Source organism: Gambusia affinis, linkage group LG08, assembly GCF_019740435.1.
Source record: "Gambusia affinis linkage group LG08, SWU_Gaff_1.0, whole genome shotgun sequence".
NCBI classification, from domain to species: domain Eukaryota; kingdom Metazoa; phylum Chordata; class Actinopteri; order Cyprinodontiformes; family Poeciliidae; genus Gambusia; species Gambusia affinis.
The window spans coordinates 23,470,844-23,497,554 of NC_057875.1; the positions used below are offsets into that span (position 1 = coordinate 23,470,844).

Genomic DNA, 26,711 nt, shown 5'->3' on the forward strand with positions numbered 1-26,711 from the left:
TCAACAATACTGTCATCCCTGAAGTTGGAATCTAATATTTTGTCACTATATTAAACAATTGTGACAATATGTTCTAATTTATTTGTGAATATTTTACGAACCAATCTCTTCCAAATTAAACGCTGTGGAAAATTGGGGGCTGTCCCATCAGACTGCTAGTTCCCGAAACGACCCACACAGAATAAACCTAGCAGAAGAGCATATCTCTAAAGACCGCATGAGGGTTAGTGGAGATTTCACACCAGTTCATCACAAGGTAAAACACAATATAAAATTGTACCTACGTCATGTTGTACAGATCAATTTAAAAACACTCTATTTATTCCAGAGGGAAATTAAATGTTGCTGTAACATCACAGCTGCCTCAAAGAGTCATTGTGGGGCAGGAAGGATATCTGGTAGCAGTCAGTCTCGCAACAAATCTAAAAAGGCTTCTGACTTCAAACTGCTGCTGTATGAAAGTGTCCTGACTCAACTCAACAGCGTACTTACAGCAAACTTTAAAGACAAAAAGAAATTTTTAAAAAAGCAGAAATTAACACATTTTGAGGCCTTAATTTCTAATACCTTTAAGAACTTTTTCTTTCACCTTTTTAAACTTCAAATTATAACTTTAGTTTATTTCAAGGACAGAATAAGAATTTACTGCAGTGTCACAGGTAAAAACTTTACTGTGACAAATTTAGATGACAAAAACCTTTTTGATAGTGACACAGTGAGGCTTTGACAGCTTATTGAACGCGCATGCACGGCTCATTTCCAGGACTAACAACCAAGGAACCGACACGACAAAACGCAGGTGGACAGGGAGACCTGGACACGCACGCATTCTCACATAAAACAGAAGCTACTCACTGTGCAATGAATCAAGCAGCAGTAGCCATGGCGGCCATGGAGTCCCAGATGATGGAGCTGAGAGCACTTGCAGCTGGAGCCTACAGATGACAAGAGAGGCACACACACGGCAGAGTTACTCGAGATAAAGAGATGAAAAGTGTGAAAAGAAAAAATGAAGACGAAGTAGAGAGAGGGGGGGGCTTGACGTGAAGCAGATCATAGCTTATTGTCAGAGCCAGTCACGGTTCAGGCGCGGCGTTACATAACGGCTATCAGATATCCGACACAAATGTGCAAAAGTTGACACGAACCTGCTTCTTATGAAAATGTCGGGTCACGTTCACATCACCCTACTCCACTGTACACAGTTCGCCGTACTGTAAATTATCCGAGAGGGTTTTGATAATAAATCCAGCTTAAAATTTTGATGTATTAATCTTTTTAAGTACAAAAATATGGAATATGCTTTTTTAAAATACTGTTTTAAATTACTTTCCAATTCTGTGTGATAACGACACGTTGGAGAAGCACCGCTGCCTTATCACACAGCTGTCAGATTTGCTGACACAGTTAGTATTCAAGGAGCATTGTCTTCACTGTATGCAGAAAAGCCAGAAAACACAAGAGAGACTAAATGCAATGCATATTTATTGCGGTTTGATTTTTAACGCACAATGCTCTGTGTAATGCGTCACTTTGAGCGCCTCGTGTCTTTGCGCCGTGTTCGTTTCTGCCTTGTTCTGCTGCGACTGTGCTGAAAATAAACTAGACAGTAACAGCTTTCCTAATCCAGTTGGTGGGTTTAATGCCAACTGTGAAGAGAAGACATATTTTTTCATGGGCAAACTGAGACTGCTCAGCCCGTCAGCGAATCCTATCCTCCTTTGTTGTAGGATCAGTTGGAGGTTTTGTATTTGATGCAAAGTAAGTCGCTCCATGTGGGTTGCTATGCAACAAAAGAAAAACAAGGCAAAACAACAACAAAAAAAAGCATCACCCTATTTTTTTACGACTGCTTTAATGTTCCACATTAGACATTTTATTTGCGATGAAAATAACCGCAGGCATCTCCTTGGCTTCTCTGTAACAGCCAATTTAGATTATTTTGAATGAGAAAAATTTACTGTAAGAACTAAAAAATGGATAAAAAGTCTTTGAAAGCTGCGTTGTATGTAAGACAAATGTCCAAAACGTCAATGTTGATATCCTTATCTGTGGAAGGAGAAAAAAAGAAAAGGGTCGTACGTGTTCATATTTCCTGTGGTGCTTCTCAATACGGCTCACCCCCCTGGGTGGCAACAGCTGGGGGCAACACATGAACTCAGAGAAAAAAACAACAACTCATAAAATATTAGTATTTGAAAAACAGGATTTTTATTGCTTATTTGCATATCTAGTGAACAGAGGGTGAGGCACCTAAGAAAAACCGCATCTGGCTAATGCGCACAAAGATTATATTTGATTATTAGCTTCCAATACAGTCATAACTCATTTTGTGACGCAAAAGTCCTTGTATAACTTTCTAAACAAGCACAATACTGCGTTTAAAGGGGCAGTGTTATGTATTTTCCAGACACGTAGCTCTATTTTACAGCACAATCCAGAGGGCTGCACCAATAGCAGATTTCTGGACGATGACCGATTACCGATCTTTAAAAAGCCTGACCTGCCGATTCTGATCACTCATTAATTAAGGAACACAACAATTTTCCTCCATTATGCCATTTGCAATCGTTCTTACGAGGGCTGCACTGAGAAGTGGCTTGTATGCCAACTTGTTTGCCCTTATTTCTATGAAATGTTACAAAATAAAACATATTATAACACAGAACAGACAGAAATATGTCGACTATAAGCAGTTTCATCAAACCGTTATTGTCTTAAACTACTGTGGCCTCTTCAGAGGATGTAGTGAATCAATACAACCCTGTCTGGTTTGCACACCTCAGCAGATTTCCATCAAAGTAAAAATTGTTCACAGGTGCCATTGCACACATGTCCTTGCCTCTGAACTCTAAACCACAATGTCTCCCTCTCGCCTCATAAACAACAGCTGGTTCTAGTAGTCCATCTGCTACCTGTTAAATTCCCCTAAGCAGTACTCACAGCTCTAGCATGCTATTACCTCGACTCCTTCCAGGGACACCATGAGCCATCGCTGCTGCTTTTACAGCAGATGGCAATAATAGCAGTTTGAACTGTTAAACGGCATATACTCAGACTCATGAGTCAGCTTTTAATTCTGTGTCTCTGCATTTAGATTTTATTTTTATTTTCAAAAGCATCAAGGGGTTTAAAATAAATGTACTAACTACTTCTATGGCTGTTTTTATATCTCCAAGTGCATTCAGGAAAATTAAGTTCCTAGCTGGCCTTATTACCCAGCCCTCCAGTGTTGATTTACTGCAAACATGTTTTTATTTGTTAAAAAGGTAAACGCTGCCCACTCTATCGGGCATAGCACTATTTAAATTGGAATATAGTCTTACAGTTTCACAGTGATTTCAGTCTTCCTTTCCACTGAGATTTAAAAGGCACAAGGTAGAATATGCTGTTAAAAATCCTGACGTGCTCCTCTTCCTACACGCTGTCTACTGTATTGTCACAGTACAGTAGGCAGTCCAAATAAAGTTAAAACGTACTACTACTGCACATAAATGTTACAAAGAAAGTTCAACAATTGGTCAGCCACACAATAGTTGCAAAGAGATCCACCAAGTGACCATCTTTTGCTTGAAGGACAGTCTACATCACATGATAACAATACCTAACCAACCTGTCTTACTCAATGGCCCACAAACTGTACAGTGCAAGCCAGTGAGCTCGGCTGGTTCCAAAAATATCCTACAAGCAACACACGCTTTAAAGTTACAAAATGCAGTTTGGCTCTCAAAGCTTGACGTTAATGGTCTAGATAATGTCAGAGATTACAGAGTAAGCCCGTCTTGAAAGCCTGTGTTTTTTTTTTTAAACATGGTGTGTTCAATATAGTTGACGTCTGTGGTTAAGTTCAACGAGGCACAGGAAGCTTTTACACAACAACATGGCTTGGTGGAGCACCACAGACAAATCGTCACTTAAAATCCAGAGCTTAGTGGCATGCTTGATGCCACACAAGCAGTCACAATTTAAATCCATACCTTCAACACACCTTTGTATTTCTGAAAATGGATTCATGAATACCGCTGACACTAGAAAATATAACAGTTTGAGGAAATTTGATTTCCTTAATTGATTTTTTATTTGTCTCAATAAGGATCCCTCTTCAGACTACTCTCTACACTGGTCAGCGCAACAGGAGTGAACTGAAACAGCTTTTTCAGATATAAAAATTAAACTCATAGTCTATTACTTAATGATAGACTGTGTTCATTGAGTTGATATAGGGTTGACTGATCTAAATGCTCGACTAATGATTAATTGATAAGCAGCCATTTTCTTAAAAACTTGAGTTTTCTCTTGTATGAACAGGGTCGAGCATCGTTTTCCATCTCATAAAGGACTACATTTTTCATAATGTTCAAGGTTTTAAAAAAAATAATATGAAACTAAAGGAACCTGTCAAGTATTTATATTTCAAAACAGAATAGCCTAAAGTGAGTTTTGCATCCCACGCTGGACTTGAGATTCTTTCTCTTTCCTGTTCTGGTATGGCTCCCCCATCTTTGGTTCTGTATCAACTGGCTCCACCTAAGATTGACCAGCAGCGCCCTCTTCAGGATGGCAGCAATACTACTACACTAAAAGAAGGTCTAAGCTGGCATTATTAGATGATTGATTTGAACTAATTTTGACAATGAATCATAAGTCAATTATTTGTTTGCATCATTACTTAAAAGCATGTTGAAAATGCCAGTCTTCCATCTGGCAGGGATTTTACAAATTCTTTTGTAATCAAGCAGGTGAGCTGAAATATATAAAAAGACAACATGTGGGTGTTGATCTAGCTTATTGCAGCAGCAGGTGCAGTTCAGCTCTCTCTAAAAATGCTTCAGGAGCAAAGGACACACAAGTGGTCTGCAGCCGGACCTCCTACTGATGTGCCTCTTACAAGTAGTTGCTACTAATTGGCTCAGGCAGTACCATCATTCTTATCCTACTGAGCTGACTTAAGAAGAATTCCTGCGTCAGTGTGTGTTGGGTATTTATTTAAGGTTGAATATGCTGTGGCTCTAATGCACATTGACCCACAGCCACAGTTGGCAGAGGACAGCAGGTGGCACAGCAGGAGGCACCAGGTGACTCAGAGACCAAAAGGTCTCTAGGTCACGTCGTGGCTCAGATACCACAGCTGCCTTGGTGGCTTCTGACCCACAGCTGCCTTTCATAAATCGTATATGTTAAAATTTTGGTTAACATTTTAAGGTCTGACTTTTATGACCTACACCTGCAATTACATTATTTACTACATGTAGATCTAAACTACATGTTGATTTTAATTTTCAAATCGACAATCCATTGGATTGGGGCAGTAAAGAGCTACTCCAGATCCTGTATAACTACGGACTGATCCAACATGTCTTGGAACCCACACAATCATGGACACACTTCGGACCTTATTATATCTAAAGGACTCATTATATCTATAATTGTAATGCTTGATGTAGCATTTTCAGATCATTTTTGTATTTTTTGGGACAGTTTTCTCCCTGCACAAAAAGACAACTATACACAAGTAATTTCAAAAAGATGCATTACGGAAACTACTGCCAATCAACTTAGTCAGGCTTTTCCTTCAACTGCTATGCACTCCTGTACTTCTCTGAGTGATCTAATCGACAATTTTATTTTTAAAATTGAGAAGGTTATTGACACCATTGCTGATGTTACTGCAAAAGTAATCTCTGGGAAATGTAAACCACCTTGGAGAAATTTTGAGTCGGTTAGAAATGGGGGGGAAAAAGAGTGCCGGAGAGCAGAACGTCTGTGGCGTTAAACTAAACTACAAACCCATCTAGATATCTACAAAGATAAACTCAAAATGTTTAATTTTGAAAGAGAATGATGGAATATATCAATTAACAGTGTAATGGTATTGGCCAATTGTGGCAAACCTTTCTTTTCTGATTTTTCTGTTTAGTAATCATATCAAGCCCATTCTGTTTCGTATTGACTAAAGACTTAAAAGCACCAACTGAAAGTTTGATTAGTTTGACTATTTTTAGAGTATCTTTGACAATTAAAACGGACAACAACACAACCAATGTGGCTGACCAACATACTTGGCCGTATCAACAAAAAAAGAAGAAAATACATCTAGAGCTTTTTACTGAAAAATGACTTTTTACTTTCATTTGCTCAATTAACTAAGTGAACTTTGGATAGTTTCTCCTTATGACAATGTATTTTTGAAGATTGAGCAGTCATAATTTGATCATTTTTGCTACAGTTTCCAGTAAGTAGAGACATCAATCAGGAAGGATCTCTGATTTAAAGAAATGTTTACCAGGGAAAACTGTCTTGCAGCTTAGTGTGAACACACAGCATGCAGAAAAGATTCAAGGCCTGTTAAATTACAGGGCAATCACAGAGTAGCCGTCAACCTCAGGAAATCAGTGTGGTCGAGCCATACTTGTGGGAGCTGGCTGTTGCATGCTGTAGCCTTCACTCACAAAAATATGTGCCCCCCACCCTCTATCTTATATTTACAAGAAGTAGAAATACAGAACAAAACCAGCTCCAAAATGTTTGTTCATGAGTATCTCATCAGGTTTCTGTAAGGTCACAAAACTTTTACAAAATACTGCATTGCGACCTGTTTTTTTTCCCCTCTGTTAATTTAAAAGGCAAAGCTTCAACACTTGTCTCTCACTGTTGGCAGAGGACGGCATCCAAATGTTTCCCTGTCAGTTCATTTAGCATTGGCTTACCCTCTTGGTGCTCACATGAGTGAAGTGAAGAACAAAAAAAGGTATGAAACCATGCCAATCAACACTTTAGCCTGAAAGTGTGCCTGGATTATTTTTAGGGCACAGAAAATCTCTACAGAGAGATAAACTGACTGGCAACCAACTTTTCTGCTCTATAAAACAGATAAACAGTCAAGGAAGACAACATACTCATTAATTCCTCTATATACATACATATATATAAAAACAGATATCCAATAGTGAGCAGTTTTGAGACGTGGTAGGCATCACAAGTGTGTGTTGATTTTTTCCCTCATACAGCTAAGAAGAAAGACTGGAGTGATAAAACTTTTGCTGCATGTTTTCCTCCCTTCTTTCTTTGCCCATTTCCTGTCTGGTAATAAAGGCCACAAGTGCCAATAGTATAATTTAAAAAATAAAGGAGATAAAAATCCTTATTAGGACATCAATATTATTATTTGTGAAAAAGTAAGTCCGTTTCTGCGCTATAAAGACTACCAGTTGTGTTCACGGAAAAAGGATCAACAAATAATCTGCTTTGGTACGAAACCGTCTTTCACTTTCCAAAGTGTAAAATTAGAATTTACTATGACTGTAGAAAGTCATCCATCCATCCATCCATCCATCCATCCATCCATCCATCCTGTCTACAGACGGTAGAGAAATGTGCAGAAAATGTCAAAGAAAAGACAGAAGAAACATAATTCCTGTGACCAAACACTGCTTTGTTACTGAGCCTTTCCGAAGAATCCGCTGTTCCAAGATATATTCAGTACTATCATAGGGCAAACAGCATATTATTCTTATAAAACCAAATCAGAAAAGCTGTTAAACAGCCATGCGTGGATCTCAGGATAAACAATTTTCTGAGCAATAAAACCCAAAAATCCAACAGCTGCCTAAAAGTGACACTTTGAACAAATATTTAAACTCCAGCTTTTCTGTGCATGAGGTGCGCTCATTAAAATGTGAGCCAGCTTGTCCAACGCAAACACATCCTGTTAAATTAAAGGGTGTCCCATCAGTCTAATCCTCTGACAGCGGTGATGCAGGTTATCAGGCCTTCGACTCCACCTCTGCTGCTTCTCGCACAGTCCCCTTCCTCCAGGACTCAAGGAAATTTCTGTGGGAATCTCTTAAAGCCTTACGTCTGCAAGCCCATGTGGCCCTGCGAGAAAGCCTGAGGGGGCAACAGTTGGTGGAGGCTCGGCAGACGAGAAACAAACATAGACGGCGACGCAAACTGGAAGCACGCTACTCACAGAGCGCTGGTGTGAATCCGGTCTGTGGTCAGGCGGATGAATGAGCCACATGAAAAGCCTGGAGGGGAAGAAGCCGGAGCATGAATGAGAGGAGGAGATGGAGGCAGAGCTTAAGAGCGACGCAACGATGAAGGGAGGGAACGAATGTGGAGCGAGACAAGCACAAAAAATTGCTGGGAGAAAAAAATAATAAATGCCACTAAGGCAGGTTTTGTTTTAGGGGTAAACAGCTGAAAAACTTAAAAGGTAAAGCTGGTAAGAGAAGTATAAGACGAAGTCAGCTAGACGTGACATGGAAGTCCCTTCCTGGTAGTAATTATAGCTCACGCTCAATCCCAGTGTCCACCAAACTCCTTTAGCAGTCACCAAGGCTTGTTAACTCCTCATGTTGCATAGAGGGGATTAAAAAATGACTAAAAAAAACCCCTGAAAGAATGAGGCTAAGAGCAATCCTCCCAGCAGAACTGAAGTCCCAAAGAGCCCTATCAGTTCCATGATGCCTGTTAACCATACATCTCACAGGCACGGAGAGAGTGGAGCAGCTGTCCGCCTGCCAGTGATATGGATTAAAGCACAAGCAGCTCCTGCTCGGCCTAATGCTAATTTAATAGATGTGTCGGCAGCCAAAACGGTTTGTTATATACAGAGTCTAGACAGAGAATGTGACCCGGTACGTCTCTGACGAGGTGCGTGGAATAAAAATGAAACAAGTGAAGAAAAGTATTATTATTATCAGAACTGAAGGATGTTTGATTGATGTTTGGAGTGAGCTAACAAAGAGTTTTCAAAAAGCAGAGAGAAATAAATTCAGAGATTTTATGGGGGCCGTCACTGTAGTGCCACGCAGTCGGGTATCGTTTACAGCTCAGTTATTTTCTCTACTATAACTTACAAACAGGCCTGTCATGATGACAAATTTTGTTGTCGATAAATTGCCCCAGAACGTATCGAGATAAACGATAAAATTGTTGAGAACATTTTCAAGTAATAACATAAAAACACAAGAACACGTTCTCCAAGACCAACTTGAAGTTCTAATGGACATTTAAACACTGGAACCTGAAGGCATTTGGAATATCCAAAATAAATAAAGAAAAACAACAAATAAAATAAATTATGAAGACAAAATTATCTTAAAAAAAAAAAAGGGATAGTTGAGACCAAAACACCAGACTGAAGACTTTTATCATTCAGTTTTTGGTAAAAAGAGAGAGAAAAAAAGAGAAAACCGATAAATCATGCAAATAAAATTATTGAGTTTCTTTTAGTTTATCATGTAATTAATTGATTTATTGTTTATTGTGACAGGCTTACTTACAAGCACTGGATCTGAGAGATTTTTTTTTTTTATTCCTTTTATAATAATTGATAAATGTGGATTGTATCTTTTTTTATTTTAGGGTAAACCATTTTGTTTTTACAGGATTCCCTTTCTGGAAGTGATTATAATTCAAGTGCTTATTGCGACAGGATCAGCTACAACACTCTCTGTGATTAACAGTTTTCATGAATTGATTGAATTCAAGACTTAAAATTCGCAGCTCAAACAAACAAAAAAAAAATAACCCAATACATCTGCAGCTGTTTTATGCAGCAAAATGGAGGCTCTTTTTGTAGATCTAATCACATCAAATACCCACTAAAGTAAAATTATTATTAATGTTTGTTGTTCTAATGTGACAAAATATTTTTAAAAATTTATATAGCAAATCTCTGTGAAATGTCCTTAAGCGCATACCATCAAGATAACCCTCAGAGTGTCAGGAACCTATGAGCCAACACATACAAGCTCAGTCTGAACAAAACCAATCTTTTTTCTTTTTGTTTTGTTTTGTTTCCCCACAGATGGTTTGTCGGTTAAGTTTCCACTGCTGCCTCCACAGTTCGTCACTTCTGTGAGACTTGAAAGTCTTTCGGTAAATCAAAATGTTCGCTCTCATTCCAATCGAAACAAGCCAGACGAATTCTCGCTGAAACACTCAAAACATTTTGGAGACAAAGACAACTGATGGATGCCAGCCTCTCTGGTGTTTAGTCTCGGCGGCACCTTGGCAGTTCATTTGGCTTTAAGCAGGGCGTGTTTCTGGAGGTGGTGTGCATGCAGCTGTGACAGCAGTGGGCGGCTGACCTGCTCTGGGGTAAGCGCCCCCATCACCTGACATCTGGCTTTTTACACAGCAGGGTCGATATTAAAATAAAGAGTCAGGTCACAGTAGGTGGAAGGGTCACACGAGGTCAACATGTGCAAAAAATACAGGCAGCAACTTCTGCAATGACGCCGACTTTTTATTGGGGTTGAAGTGGAAATGAAATATTCCCGTAGGGCTGCATTTCAAATGTTGCTGTTGGCATAAAAGACAAAAAAAATAACACAAAAAACCTCAAAGAGGCAGAAGAAAACCCAGGCTTAAATCAACGTAGGAGGCTGAGTGCAACACATTGACGTCTGTCAGTGCTTAGCCATCTTAATGAAAAACATACTTTACAGAAGCAAGTGTTTTCTGGGAGATGGATTAGAGAAACACAGACACTTTGTAGGCCTTGTGGTGACTGATGCTAGTCCTCTTGGATCGGACAAAAGATAAATCCTGGGACACGTTATCAATCCAATCACTCCATTTCAAGTGATAGTAAGGGGGCTTTCCTTCCTGATGTTGATTTACAGAAACCATAAGGCGCTACTTGTTGGAGAAAGCCCAGAACCAAACAGGCTTGTATTGACTTAATGTGTTCTGTTGTGGTTTTATGCAGTGGAAATAACAGAATATGTTGTTTTTAAAATGCATTGTTTTTGTTTCATCACCTTACGGTTGCAGGTACTAGTAGGTTGGCAGTATTTTGCTATGTTCAGATTATGAACTGAACAGTGCTCAGATGTTCAAAGCATTATACAGCTCCTCAACATTGACAGAAAAAATATTTGAAATTTCTCCTGAAAAACAGAATAGTTGTCTAATTATGACCTGCTTGTTTATCTTCCAAACATCCAGGATCCAGAGATTCGTGCTGTTTTTTTGTTTTCAGAGGTTACCTGAGTTTTTCGGTCTTCAGTGAGTCAGCTGCTACAAACCACATGTTACCACACATAATGTCAGATTGCTTCTGGGAAAAATGCCTGTGGTTAGGCACCATTATATCTGGCCTATATCTGGCCAACCTGCCCATTATGGTTCACCCCTCTTTCATTTGTGAATGTGAGCTCTGTGTTTGTATGCGAGTCAAAACTTCATGCATAACTATTCCTGTCATCTGTGCTCTCACACACACTCACAGAAAACACAACCACATCCTCCACTTGAACTTGTTTGTCATCACATATGTGTGGACATCATGGAGAATCTGTGGAGGAAACTAAAGATTAGGGTGATGACAAGGAGGCCCTCTAACCTCAAATACCAGTGAAAACATGCAAAAAGCTATTATAAAAAAATGAGAGTTTTTCTGTTGATAACTGAAAAGGTTTTATTTAATTTTTTAGCATGTAGCATTTTATAGCAAGTAAGTTAAAAACAGAAGAATTTACATATCGGCGATAACATCAATATCGGGTTCATGCGTGTTTCATCAATCCGAAATTAAGACTTTTCTTAAAGACTTTTATGAATGAAATGTCTGAGCTAAATATTCACAGCCAACAAGTCTTCTAGTCAACTGCTTATAAATTTGAACTTATCCATGTTACATGCAAAAAAGCTAGCTTGCGTATATTAGTTGCTAGTTAGTAGTAGCCTCAACCGTCTCGAGTCAGAGAACTCAATAAAGATTTCTGTGCGCAACTCAAACTTTCTACCTAATAGAAAAGTCCCATAAGAAAAGAAATCAATACGTAGAATAGTATAAAATAGTCCTGCCTCGTCAGAATTTGAGACCTGGGATTAATGTTTTTAAGGTCAACTTACGTTTAAATGAACTTAACACTTTTATAGAGTTTAAGGATGTGTGGACTTCCTGTAAGTAATCTTAGTGGTGAGGTCATTTTTTCCACCGTGTCGAAGGGGTAGTATCTTTAAATATTGGTTATTGGCCAAAATGGCAATATTAACATCAAATATCGGCCCAAACTTTTCACATCGCTGCATCCATAGAAAAAAAAAAAAAAAAACTTTCGAACCGATAATCATTTTTACTACATTTAACCAGAAACAAACTTCTTGGTGGAGCCAATCTAAATTGACAGTTTTTTTACTCTTTATGGTGGTGTTGGTAGCGAATGAGACTGTTTTGGCTGCTGAAGTTTTCCATTTGTGTAATGCAACCTGCTCCTAGCTTAAGGAAAGACTGTACAGAGTGGGAAAAAAACTCATGAAATTTGATCGGGCAAACATCTGATCTGACATGACTCAAAAAATACACACTTTTATTACAATGTACACACCATAGCAGCCCCAGTATGCCTTTGACTCCCTGTGAAAACATTAAGAGCTTTTAGGATTTAAATTGCTGCCGCTACGAGAATAACTCAACAGGTGAGTGTGAGTTTCAGTGATGACAATGAAATGGAAGAATGTTAAATGGGGAAAGGAGAATGACAAACAAAAACAGTCCAGTTTCTTGGCCTGCTTGTGTCCCTGGTTGGTGCTTTTCTTCTTTGGTTCTGCCACCGAGGCAGCTGACGTTCGTTCTGTTATGAGCCCAATCAAGAGCTGCTCCAGAGTGGACACAGTGGAGGACAGCATGTCTTTTACTTTTATTTGTCAGGGAGGAAAAAAAAATAAAATCACAAAAACACCTTCAACCAAAAAGAGCAGTGGAAAAAACAAAAATTCAAATTACCGTCTTTGGTTTAAAAATTTTTTTTATTTATTTTTTGTTCTTTTTTGTTTTTTTTTAAATAAAACTCGAAGACCATCTGCATAACTACCACAAAGAGCTAAAACAGCTGAACAGACAATAGTGGATAAAAACTCAAAGAGCACAAAAGTCTCAAGTCCCCCGCTATTATTATCCCCATCAGTTTGCAGCATTCTGCTGCTTTTTAAATCTGCCCTTCTTTTTCAGCTGCATGGCATGCAATTATTAACGAGATCAAAGCGAATGAAAGGGCTTCTGCGTCAGCGAGGTTGAGCTCGGGGAGCCGACTGACACTAAGTGATAACAGCAAAGCACTGGATTGTTTTGGCCTCTGCATGCAGTGCCATACACGCGAAATATGAGCTTTGTAGCTGCTAACTAAGAGTTGCTGTCAGTTGTTATCTTCGGTACCAATTCAAATACAGCCTGAACTTTTGCATAGCCTCTTTAAAACTATGAAGAAGTCTTCAACTCTGCGAAGTGACGTGAAGTTTTAAGGTTACAAAATGCGAACTATGAAATAAAAACAATTAAGTGAGCTGAAAAAATAAGGTTAGACATGAATATGATTCTGTCCTTTGGAAGCAGGTTCATCCTCTGAACACCACACTGCACTGAACAGCAATCCAACCAATCCAAGATAATCAGCTGATTTCTCAACCCTGATTTCCTTAATTCAGTGGGATTGATAATCGGCTGATGCTTACATCCACTGAATAAATAGGAAAAAAGATATTTTAACATTAATTCAATAAAAACATCTTTAGAAACCTGTACAAGTCAGTCTGTTTTTGTGATACAGAGGGGACGGGGTTAGCTCACAATGCTATCTCAAAACTATTTTGCTTGCATTTCGAGCAAATATTTACCCAATAAATGTAACTGGGTACAAATGAATAAATATGAAGAAAAGTTGTCACCTTATGTTGAAAGGAATAGCTTGTTAGACTTAAACTGCTGCTTTTCTAACATCCTACAACAGCCAGCTGTGTTATATTGTTACCACTTTAGCCTGTACAAGTGTCCAGTTTCTGCCATACTTTTAATTGCTTCCTCCTCTGTTACAATACTATTAGCATTTTTCTTACCATCTTATAAAAATGCTTTCCTGCTGCATTATTGTTTAATAGTAATATCAGCGTTGGATTTAAATGTTATAGCAGCTCTTACAGCAACACAGATTAGCTAAAACCATTCCTACGGTGGCTTGCTAATGTAAAATTACTTCATAAAACCAGTTCAAAGTAATATTTTAAAAATGTACTTCAAAAGGAGTTTGAATCGTTTGTCCTGACATGAGACATATATTACTTGTGTTACACTGCTATACATAATTTAAAGGGTAATAAAACTTGCCACAAGACATGGAGCTTGTAATTCTTAAGAAGATGAAGTGATATAAAATGACCACTTCAGATGGCCGTTTGGACCTGTTTGACAGTAAAAGCAGCAGAAAAAGCCCTTTCCTTCCCATAAGCAGGGCAAAGGACAGCAATAGAAACAGAATGACGACAGATCAGCTTTGACACGTTTTGGAGCCAGAGGAGGGCATCGCATCATAAAATATTTAGTCGAGACAGATATATGATAGCCTAACGAGATCACAGAGAATAAAGCAGTGAGAGTGATAAAATGGAGCAAAATTAATCTGAGTTTACAATTCTGACTCACAGTTCAGGTATGCATACATGGAGCCAGGCTTGAAAAACCATTATCCAGCAGGGCAACTGTGTCTGGCTCCCTTTTGAGAACATAGAGCTCTGAAGAGTGAGGTGCAAGGTTGAAAAGTACAAAGAAGTACAAGGAGAATTTGGATAATTGACGTCCAGGATAAGGACATTTTGGGTCAAATTACCTACATTTTTAACTCTTACCCTCATATTTTAAGAATCAAAAGCATAAAAAGTGAAACTTCACACATTTTTCTCTGTCATTAAATATACAAGAGCTACAAATATAAAAACGATAGTTTTCAAAGCTCAAATAATGGATTTTTAATTGTTCCTCAAACATTGACCATTATCAATGAGTACTACAGGTCAAATGGATGAAAAACACTCACTAAACTTATCCATTGGTAAGAAAAACAACAATTTGGCTGATGAAAATACACGTGAAATACTGTAAAGCAGCTGTGAGAAACAGAAACACTAACTGTGTTCCTATTGCAAATGATCCCAAAAGTTAGTTGATATTCTGCAAAGTCGAAAAAAAACATAATTTCAAAATTGTAATGTTTCCATTAAACAAAAAATACAATTAAAATCACACATGGATAAGCTTGTTCATATGATAAGCCATTACAAAACACACCGTGCCGTCATCTTCCTACCACTTTTCGTCGTCTACTTTGTCATTTCTGCCAGTGGTAACATCTGGTTGCTGACCATGTGATTCGTTTGATGCAAAGAAAAAGTTTCCATTGCAGTTTTGCAAAATACAGTAATTTCAATACAACCAATAAAAAAAAAATCTCATCTCATCATAACGTCAACATTTTTTATTAACAAGCGACTCGTGTTTACATTTAGCAAATTTATTTTCATATTCAAATTGGTCAATGGAAACACGGCTGCTGGTACTATGGAAACGCCTTCATGAAGATAATGCTGATTAAAACTAAAGCTGGAAAATTGTCTGTTATGTCTGCAGCTGACTGCAGGCTAAATACTGCATGAAACTATGCTATTCTTAATAAAACCTATCATATCACAATAATCTAATAATTTATCTTCAATTTGTCCCATTAAAAATGTCAAGTGGTAATAAGAGGTGAAACTGATTAGACCTGGAGAGGTCTGAAAAAGGTGCGCAGCAGACATTTACAAAGTACTGCAAGTCCCACAAACACAGTACAGGAAACCAAAAACTGTGATGGCGAGGAAAAACTTAACGGTCACACTCTGTCAAACTTTCTGAGACGTTCACTGGACGTGGATCCTCTATCATGATCAACTTCCATGACAAGGACAAAGTTTTGAGAGCAGCGAATGCCAAAAAGCAGAGACAATGAGTTCCTATAAACAGCCCTGGGGAGAAGTGAACAAAAACAAGGGATGACAGGAAAGGGAGAATGGGGCTGTGATTGTTAAGTAGAAAATAATGTCTCTGCCCTGCCTGCTCATACTGTCCTCCTTTGGGCTGATTGCTGCATGTCTCTAAAAGCCTATGTTAGTCTGAAACAGAACTGTTAGAAGTCCTCTGAGGTAGATGGATGGCGGGGAAAAAAAAGTGCAGACATGGGAGAAGATGAAAAAGCCAGACACCACGCACTTTATAACAGCGGCAAAAATCAGAAGGAAGGAAGAAACTCTCTCTAAGTTGAACGACATTATCAAGTTTAAGGTGGATTGTGAACATGTGCATGTCTAGGTCCTCAATTATAAAACTGCTTGAAAACAAATATAGCCACAGAAAGCAAAACAAAAACATGCAGCATTAGGAATAGGCCGCTTACTATAAATTCATATTGTTCCTACAGTTTAAAGTGAGATGCCAGAGAACGTGCCAGAGAGACGGGCGTGTTCTCCAGCTGTTTGAAGGAATGGAGTTCTGCCCCTCCCCCACTTGTTGCTGCCTACTGTTGGCCAGCTAACTGAAAGAAGACCAACACCCTTTCTCTTGCATAGAAGAAAAACAAATTCAGCTGTTCTGAATTATTTACGGTTGCAAAGACGGCAATAAAGTCGGTAAATTTCTGATTGCCGGGTTGGACACAAATTATATTTTGAGTTATGTCATTAGTGTCCAGTGTGAGCATCTGTTGCTGTGAGACTCTGTCCAACTGAGTAAATATTACACCAATATGAAATGCAAGTTCATAACACCTGGAATATATTGGCCAACAAGTACTGCAATCCAAACAGGTCTACATAAAATGAATACTGCACTGCAATGGAAACATTTTTCAGATTTATCGTGAAGTACTACACTGAACTACGTTCCAATTTGAATAACTAGCATGTGGCCTGATGAGCTTTTGACAGGCTAATTGCTATTAGGAACATGAGTTAAAACACTGTTAGTTTCTGCATTATATGCATAATGTCCACAAATAAAATTTGCAAACATATATATCCTGGTTATATGGTCAACTCAAAACGTTTAACTTTTTGTTCAAACAAGCAGTGCAGATTGAAAAAAATGTGCTTTGTCCCCTTTAATTACTTGTTTTTAAAGAATAAACACTACAAATTGAGATCCAACTCTACTGGGAGACCTGTATATTTGGAAAAAAGAAACATTTTATGTTCAAACAAGTTTGCAAACCCCTGTTATTAAATTATTCTTTAATAATAAACAGTTATAAATGAACATTTTAGCAGCAATAGGAGTACAATGGATTTCTTCTTTAAAATAAAAACCAAGTTGCTAATGTTATGCATTTGTATTAAAATGTTTGGTATTTATGCTGTAAACCAATGACAATTTTACTGGAGATTATACTAGAAATCATACATCCTTCAAACATATCTTGATCAATACATCTGTTAATTAGATTAATTAATTAATTTTATTAAAGTTTCAATTAACAAACTGTGACGGTAAGCAGTAAAATCTGGTTCCACTTTTCTTTTTCTTTCAAAGATTAAAAACCATAAAACTACTTGGTTCTCCATGGAGCATATTCAAAGACTAAAGGCGGTATTTTTATGCTTCAGCAGTTATACACAAACCTTCTGGGTAGCAAAGAGAAAATATTCACCTTTGCTTTCTTGTGAAGTGTTGAGAGAAAACACCAACATAACCAGAGGCATCTCCTCCTTGCATCTACTGTATTTGCCACATGAGTGCGTTTGTTTCAAAAACACAAAAAAACAAAAAAAAACAAAAAGCTGTTCTGATCCCTCGTCTGCACCGGAAGCATTTCATTCAGGAAAAACAAATTGCATGAAACAGGGAAAGTTGAATACAAGCTCAAGATAGTGCTGAATCATCCGACTGTGGATTAGGACCGAAATGATTAAATGTCATTAATCGATCATTGAAATAATCATCAACTGTTGTAGTAATCGATTAATAGTTAACTGGATTATATAGACTCAAAACAAAAGGCTATTTGCTTAAAAAAACATATTCAGAGTTTTAATTTGGTCAAAAATGTACCAAATATATACATATATTTTGCATTTAAGATATGAACACCTTCGTAAAACATATATTTAACCCAAAACTCCTCAAGTGGCTAAAGGAATGCTCTGCTATGCTATAGCATTTTAGAAAATAAAATGCTTATTTTATTATTTAAAAATCTATTTGATTTAGTCATTTATTTCCATCTTCTAATGCATTTCAAACATTGAACTGAGAAGACTTAATATTTTAATGAAGAATCTGCAAAGTGTGACAAATTTTTTATCTGAATAAACGATTAATCGTCAGAATAGTGAATAAATGGATCGATCAATGAAATATTTGTTACTTGCAGCCCTGCCAGGGATGACAGACAGATCTGCTTTCTCTCTGTTTAATAGGAATCCCATAAATAGGAGAAAGAACTGCTGGTAGTGAGAAAAAAAAAAAAACTGGGTAGGGAATATCAAGTGTATCGCTTTTTCTATACTTCAACTCTCTTGATCTGTGCAATAGAAGTGATGAGGAAGTCATTAAAACACAGCAAGATGGTGCAGTCCATCAGCAAGGCGAGTGATGCATAGAAATGAATTAATTAGAAACGTGAACACAGGCATTCCCCGCTGAGTTTTACAGCCTTGAGTTGCTCTTCTATTTTTAGGACGTCGGTCCTAAATTAGCTCTTTGAAGTCTAATCTGTAATAGACACCAGGAACCAAATGCTGCTGGAAGTGAATTTCTTCACTGCTCAGCGTGAAAGTGGGACCCTGCATGCGAATATGGATGTTAAATTTCAGAGTGAAGATTCCAGATAAAGCTCGATACGCTTAGGCATGTCTTGGAAATCATGAAGAGGAAAAAAAAGGAACATGAAATGTGATTTCTCAATTTTGTTGGGAAGGCAAGTGGATTCTCAAAACACGGCAAGTTCTTTCCACCTTAAAGGTTGGTATATAATGGTCGTTAAAAGCCCCATCGGTAGCAACAAGACTTATGTAACATGGTGACTAATTACTTCCATTTTCTGTTAGGTCTCTTTTGGGAGAAGACAGCGATCCAACAAATCAGATGCATGCTATGTTTGTTTTGTCTCCTAATTGACTTAATGACATTTATTGCAGCTTTTATTTGCAGATATTAGTCACCATTAAGAACAGATTGTTAGGAGTCATTAACATCTCACAATTCATCAACATCACTCGCTAATAATCGAGTGCAGCCTTTCAAAGTAAAACTTGCAGCTTTTATGTCTAGTCCAAGCCTTAAGGGTTTCCTCCAGAGAACTTGCCAACCGCAGTGCTCAGGGCACTAGGGCAGTCCAGCCCACCGCCATGTTTCTGAGTTAAAAAATGTTTAAAGTTGACAGAAAATTTGAAAATATCACTTGATAGTTATGTGTTATTGGAAGACTAGAAGATTAATATCTAAACACCAACTATAAAGTCTTGAAAAAGACAATAATTTAAACAAAAAACAGAAGTAAATAAACAACGCCAAGTCTGATGGGGGCACAAGTAAAGCCTGGTGGCCCGCAAGGCTTATAATACACTGAGGGAAACCCTGCAGTATATGACATGAAAAGACGGAAAGAAAAAAATGGTGGCCCAACTGAGAGTGTTGCTTAGATTTGCTTCCAAATTACAAATCTTGACTACGTCTTCAAGGTAAGTGCACATCCAGTTGGGTTCGTACCTTGGCTAGTAAGAACCCAAAAGTACCTAAAAAAATGTTTTTAAAAAAAGCAATATTCCTTAAACATAGTTTACCACTGTGCAACATTTTCAACAAATGCCTCTAAAACTAATTTTGTTCACATTAAATTAGCTACCATCATACAGTCCAGATTCCCTCTTCTAGTTCAGAATCCTCTGCATCGTCCCTGCCACAGATTTTTTTTATCTATTCCGAACCCCATCATGTTTTGGGTTTTAAAAGAGCTGCAAAACCCCTCAGCAGGTCATGCTTCACTCCCCTCAGACGAAGCGCGCACATCTATGCCATCCTGCTAAAATGTATTTCAACTCCACCAACCATGCATTCCGTCAACAGCTGAGCCTGTGGGAAACGTGCAGCAACAGGACATCACAACGCTGCCAGAACCACGGCTCGGGCAATGAAGGCCTTAGGAGAAATATCGTGTTGCAGCATGACAGGTTTTGGGCATCTGTCATAATGAAGCAGCAGACTGCTGTGAATTTAACCATGTTGCATTGATTTGATGAGTGGAAAAGATCTGCACAACATCGTGCTGCCAGACCACAGAAACAGATTTTTATTTGGGTACGATATAAACTCAAATCACGTCAAAGCTTCGTAGTAACGGCGCAGACAAAGGCAAAGCAGTGTAATCGACAGGATGTTTCAGTAAATGCTTTATAGAGATAAATGACTTAAAATTCCAGAATGCAATGGAAACCAATTAACTTTAAACTTACTTACGTTTTTGCAGAGGAAAGCAGGAGAGCCTGGTGGGAAGTCTCTGATCTTGATGTTCCATTTTTCACCTTAAAAGAACTCCTGAAATTTTATAATACAACTAAAAAATAAAAAAAAAATACCTCAGTCAGTCCAAAAAGAGGACATTCGCGTTTGCAAATATCAGGAAGCAAAACAAAAAGTCTTTGCCTCGTATTTCAGTGTGACAGAATACAAAATGACGTGCAGTTTCTGGTCAATTTTAACCCTGTCCCACTTTTCTCTCTGAAAATAGTTTTCACTTCCTCTCCCCGCCTCCCGGAAAATCTAATTTAATTTTGGTCATTTGGCGACAGAAGAAAAACTTGGCTCCGCGGGCCCTCTGGCAGGAGGTAACGCGATGTTTCCAAAGAAAAGGGAAACGCCATCAATTTGGGGATAAAAGTTATTACCTTGTGATACTGGAGGGAGACCATCATAAATTTGCATCTGTAAGAGGCTGGAAAAAAAAAAAAAACCCTCTTTAGACGTGGAAAAGCTTCGAGATGTTCAAAGAACCCTCGAGGGGTCCGTGAGATTCACTGATAAAGTGTGGCACCTTTTATCTCACTTGCCTTCATATCAGATTCAAGCTACTGGAACTTTCTCTGTCTGCTGGCCGTAATTCACCTCAACAGATTTTTACTGGTCCCACTGTCTGCACTTAACGCAAACAGTTAAATGCTGGGAATTAAAGAATAGGATGAAGCATGAAAACATTTGTACTGCAGCACTCAGATAAACTATTTATGGCATCTAGAAGCCGGCCTGGGATGAATCGGTGCCGTGGGGCCTTTTTAGAGGGGACACACTCACTCACAGTGCAGCTCCTGCTGTTAACCTTAAATAAAAAAAGAAGCCCTCTGATTTTCAGTTCCTATATCCAAATTGTAAGCTTTTGAGAACATCTTTATGCATAAAACCTGAAAAGGACGGGTCCATTTATCTGTTTGGTGCAAGTATTGAAATGCTGCACTTCTTTAAACGTCTGAGGCGAGTGATCTATCTGGTTTAATCATCACTCATTCTTTACAAATGACGCAACTTGACTGCTAACATCTTGACGACATTACCACAACGCGATCCATCTGTCTTCTGGCCTCGTCAGTGGAACAACATTCTTCACAACTGTCCATCATCATAACTAAGTAATCATGCCGTGACCGCCTAAATAAATGGCTGTCTGGAAAATTTGATGGATGGCTAAACCTTTCATCACACGGCCGTTTTTTTTTTGTTGTTGTTGTTGTTGGGGTTTTTTTTTGGATAAATTAATTTTTGCGTCTTTGAAAACCTATCAGTCCAACTTTGCTCATGGTGTCTGTTTCTTTCACTTTTCACCTTTTTTCCATCCTTTTCTTTCTTTTTATATTTTAAATGATGAAAAATCTATTCCAGGATTGTACTTTTTGTTGAAGTTTATTTCAACTTCTAGGACAATAAAAATATTAAGTCACCAAATAATAATGGACTTTAACAAGCCAACGAACCTGAATGCTGTAATATCCACATAGTGATGTGTCAGAATTGTGCTGCCAGACCACAGCACGATTGGTCAAAAATGATGAGACGTTTTTGTTCGAGCTGCGTCTATAAAATGATGTTCAAAATAGCAGGCATTCAAAATAAAATTCAAATAAAAAATAAAAAAATACAAAAATAATTTATGCATTTAAAAGAAATTATGTGAAATGATAATTTAAAAAAACCCATTATAGACAGTTGGAAGTTTATGATTCTGGTAACAAATCAGAACAAATTTTTAACTAAAAATTTTTTACTTTTATTCCCATTTATCAATTGTTAACATTAAACCTTGGTGGATCTTATTGTTTGTTGAGATGCATATAGACTGAAGATTTGTGTTTGACTTCCAATCCATGACTGTTTGACTCCCTAATGTTGTATTAGGTTGATTAAAATTTGTCTTAAATAATAAGAATGTTAAAAAAAAAAATTAGCAATGAAAAGATTTATTGTAATTTTTAGAAGAAAACGTTCATAACTTTGAATCTCGGTTCAAAGTTTTGAACTGTACCCAGTGAAGTCTTAATGTATTTTTGCTCTGTTGCGAACTAGAACTGTAGAAATGTCATGGAAAATGTATTTTTATTTAAAATAGTTTCCTACCTTCTGCACTGCCTCTAACTTCCTTTTAAAACACACAGCCTGTGCTAAAATTTACAAATACTGAGCCTTCTTCTGTCAGTAATAGCAAATACACTGAAGAGTGTTGTCACTACAATGTGATACCGCAGCGTCGATGGTTTCTGATTTTTGAAGTGCCAACCAACCAATCTTTGATCTGTACTGATCAAGCTGAAAATCTGTTAGTTGTTGCTAAGTGTGTCATTCTGCTCCTGTGTAAATTTCTTTTTAACAATAACTACCTAAGACAGGGTTGCGACTGATCAATAACAGAGAAAGAGATAGGATGGGACTTTCTGCACAATAGTAATGAAACGTCATATAGCTCAGTAGGTCTATTTTCATACTTACTAATATTGCATAATGAACACAACACTCTTACCGGCTTGCGAACATATCGGCTTAAGGTATTGATCACAAATTACATATGCAGTACTTATGCAAAAGTCAAAGGCTAGCATGAAGCATTACGGCTGCAATGTAATTTCAGTCTTTTCATTCCATCAATCAGCTAGTTAAAATCAACAAAACATGTCTTGGAAAGATGTTATTCCTGTAAATGCCTGTATTTTCTATTTTTATATAAAGTTTCTTATATTCATTTGAATATTTGGAAATATCTGGTTACTTGAAAACATTTGGAGCTTGTTTTAAGTGACCTTGAAACAATGTTTGTCTCCCTCTGTGAATTTTTGGGAAGTTTTTCCAACTTGTAAGAGCTCACTATGCACAAGAGCTGAGGAATGCTGGTTTGGAATGATAATCAGACTTGACAGATGTCAGCGGGTGAGGACTGGGGAAGGCATTCAGCCCACTTTTCAACTTTTAGGGAGCCTAGAATGTAAACACAGCTGAAAAAACATGTTAAAGAGGGTGGGAAGATCAGGGGTCTGGCTGGGAGTCGAGTAGTCACAACAAGCCAAGGATACGCAGCAGAGCAGCTCTCTCACATGTAATCCACTCTAAACTCAAGTTACACTGGTCTGAAATAGTGTTTTTAATTTTTATATTTCAAATATAATACTTAAGAGGATTTATATGCTAAATAAACTCTGAATATACAAATCACAAACCTTTCTTTACTCAAACAAGGCATTTAATTCATAAGCAATTTTACAGTTATACAGTGATTCATTGAGTCCAATTAAGACTATGATGCCTCAGGGGAACATGCTGCTAAAAAAACAACCATTTTACACTGCTGCCTAAGTTTGTGTGTGAAACATAATTTGTTGCATGCAGCATTAGGCTGAAGATGGAGAAACAAATCACTTCGCAGTGACTTGACTCGTGATTAGCTCCGTTTCTGGTTTGTTTCTCTAACTTCACTACTGTGCTTTATGAACAAAAATGAAATACAACGAAGATAAAACAGTCAGAATTTGGATTATGAAGTAAACAATATACTTTACACAAAAAACGTTTGCAGAAAGTTGGATCTTACAGCAGCATTTGGTTCTTCTTTTAAAACTGCAGAAGGATCAACCGCTTGATCCTAAAACGTTTTTTACAAACCATAAAGTTGTCATTTACAATCAGTTTTAATCATTAATAATTTGAAAATAAGCAGATGGGTTAATTAAAACATGATCACTGGTAGTGGCAGCCCAGGCTAATTTGCCAGCTATTGTCAATCAATACAACTGGTACTTCCACAACTTCTTTCATCTCTGCTTTAAGCTCTGTCCTGCTTTAAGTCCAAATTGTCTCTCCATTTTCAAAGCCTGAGCCGCACAGGCCAGGCCAGAAGCTGAACAGCTGAAACATCAGTCTCGTTAAAGAGACCGCCAAGACAAAGCTGAATTACCAATAAAACAATTGGTGGCAAGACCAAAGGACTTAGTGGAGATCCAGTTTAAAGTCACTGGGCAAACTGGTGGATAATAAATCGGAAAATCAGATAACATGACAGCATTATGAGGTAAGGGATACTATCTATAAGAACACTTTCTGTATTTCCCCTGATTTGATCCGAATCCAAGTCTTTGAGGTGTTGATTGATACACTGTTCGATATTTTCCAACAGGACAGAAACGCACACACTGTAAAAAAAAAAAAGAAAAAGAAAAAAAGATTGTGTTTATAAGTCCATGAGAATCAATGACAACTAATATTGAAGTTGAGTTTTAGCCGATGTATTATCCATTAATCCAGCCATAAAACTGATGTTCTGAGTCTTGCACTCTTTCTGGTCCTCACATTACTGTGATCATTAGTCTTTTACCACCATCGTTAATTCTAATAGTAGCCATTAGCTTTAGACACAAATAAAGTCATGTGACAGCTTAGGAAATATTGGATGTGCCCCTTGTCTTGAATATTTCATGTATAATGGATGAAGAGTCAAAATCTTCCACTGAGTCAGGAAGCACTACTTTCTGCCATGAGGTCACCATCTTGTCTCAATATCTAAGAATCAAATGACTTTCTGGGGAGGAAAGTTTTACTTTTCTTTGAATGCCAAAGTTTTAAAAGAATTATTAACGGAATTAATCAGTTTGTGACGTGACTCTTCATAAGTGCAGACAAAGTGTCTGCATAGTGTTGTATGTGATTAGCAATGTCAGGCTATTTTTTGGAAAGTTCAGTAGCAGTCGTGTAGTTTTGTAGTAGCGCCGTAACATGGAGTAAATTAAAGTTGTGACAAACGTTCTTGAAATTTGTCACAAATCAAAACTGTCAGATGACACCTGCTTTAGCTAAAGCTAAAGGCTTTGCTTCAGCAGGTAAATAATGCTAGGCTAAATAATGTAGATAAGATTTTAGTGGTTACTAAGAACGTTATTAATTAGTGAAGCCAGTAATAAACTGGAACAACTGTGTGTTTATCTATAAATTAGAATGAAGTGAGTCTGCTTTAGCTGAAGCAGGTTTTTAACTAAATAATGTTTCACCATTATTTAGCAAAAGACCTGCTTTAGCATTATTTAGCTTGTTTAAATGATGCTTTAGCAGTATTTAGCTAAAGTAGGTATCTACTAAAACACAAGACAGAGATGAAATGATGAGGGTATAGATAACGTTTTAGTGGTTACTATATGGAAGTTATTAATTTGTGAAGCCAGTAATAAACTGGAACAACTGTGGGTTTATTTATAAACTAGACTGAACTGAGCAAGTCTTTTCAGAAAAATGTGTTTATTTTTACATCATCTAAAGGCTCTGAGTAAAAGAACAGACAAGCTCCAAAGATAATAAACATTTGCAGTTATTTTATTGATGAAACAGATCATGGTTACGTGTGTGGGAAAGAATGTCCTTATGTTGGGAGCCCTGACTAAGGACTTGAGAGAGCCATGATGACCTTTTCTCATGCAATGGCACATTCCTACCATAACTAAAGTGAAATGGACTCAGGGTAACTAAAGCATGCGACATGGAGACACAACTTAGTGGAATTTGTGGGAAACTTCCACCCACCGCTCGTCAAACGCTCTTATCTGTCAAGGACCAAAGTACATCTAAAAAGTTAAAGAAAATATTCCAAGGCAGTGGAGAAGTTCAAGAAAAAGCTAAATCAACAGGGTAGAGTTTTCTAAAAGTCATCCAGCGGTCATTGCTTTGTTTACATTTTTGTGCATCATTTGTAGAAATTATCATCCCACCTGTAATTATTCAATTACTGTCAGGGTTGGGAAGCGTGTGCGTAGCATACAGCTTAGCATACAGCGTAGCATCCACACATCCACTTCCCTGAAACGGTAGTTGAAGGAAAAGGAGCACAGAGCTGACCCACAGATTTTTTTATATTGATGTCTGAGACATCTGTGACTCTTTGTGAAATCCATTTCTGTTCTCTAATGGGAACTCCAACAGCTGCTAGCTTGCACACTGCACTTAGCAGGACAAACACAAAGGGCTTGTGAGTTGAATGGGGGGCTGAAACACAAGAGTATGATAGGACTACATGTTCCAGATGCTTACTAATTTATTGATCTCTGCTGATTTTAACACAATAGGCTTCAAGGACATAATGGGTCGAGCCTTTTTCTCCTCTTTCACACTTTTTTGCTGCAAAGTATACACTTTCTATGGTACAATTCAATTAAGTCCCATAAAGAGGGTAATAATGGGAAAACTGTACATGATTTATTCTTCAACGGGCACTTTCAGGAGCAGAGCCGGAGTGGTAACACGAGAGGTAAAAAGCACAGGACACATTCCTGTCCGTTCGTCACTGACAATTACAAAGGCCAAACGCAACGATCGATAAACAGAGGAACTTTACGAGCATCCATGAGTCAAAGAAATGATGGATCTACACACAGGCTGTTTA

At 37.8% G+C, this 26,711-nt stretch overlaps 1 protein-coding gene across 3 annotated transcripts in view; it reads right to left on the minus strand.

The window, feature by feature from the left end:
- peak1 (pseudopodium-enriched atypical kinase 1) overlaps nt 1-26,711 on the minus strand; it is an 85,735-nt gene that overhangs the window by 37,703 nt on the left and 21,321 nt on the right. For 2 of the 3 annotated variants that reach the window (XM_044125397.1, XM_044125399.1), the window contains exon 3: nt 856-935. The gene's annotated coding sequence lies outside the window, so the exon portion shown is untranslated. Of the gene's footprint in view, nt 1-855; nt 936-7,969; nt 8,028-26,711 lie in introns of all 3 variants that reach the window. The other variant, XM_044125398.1, reaches the window with a different exon arrangement.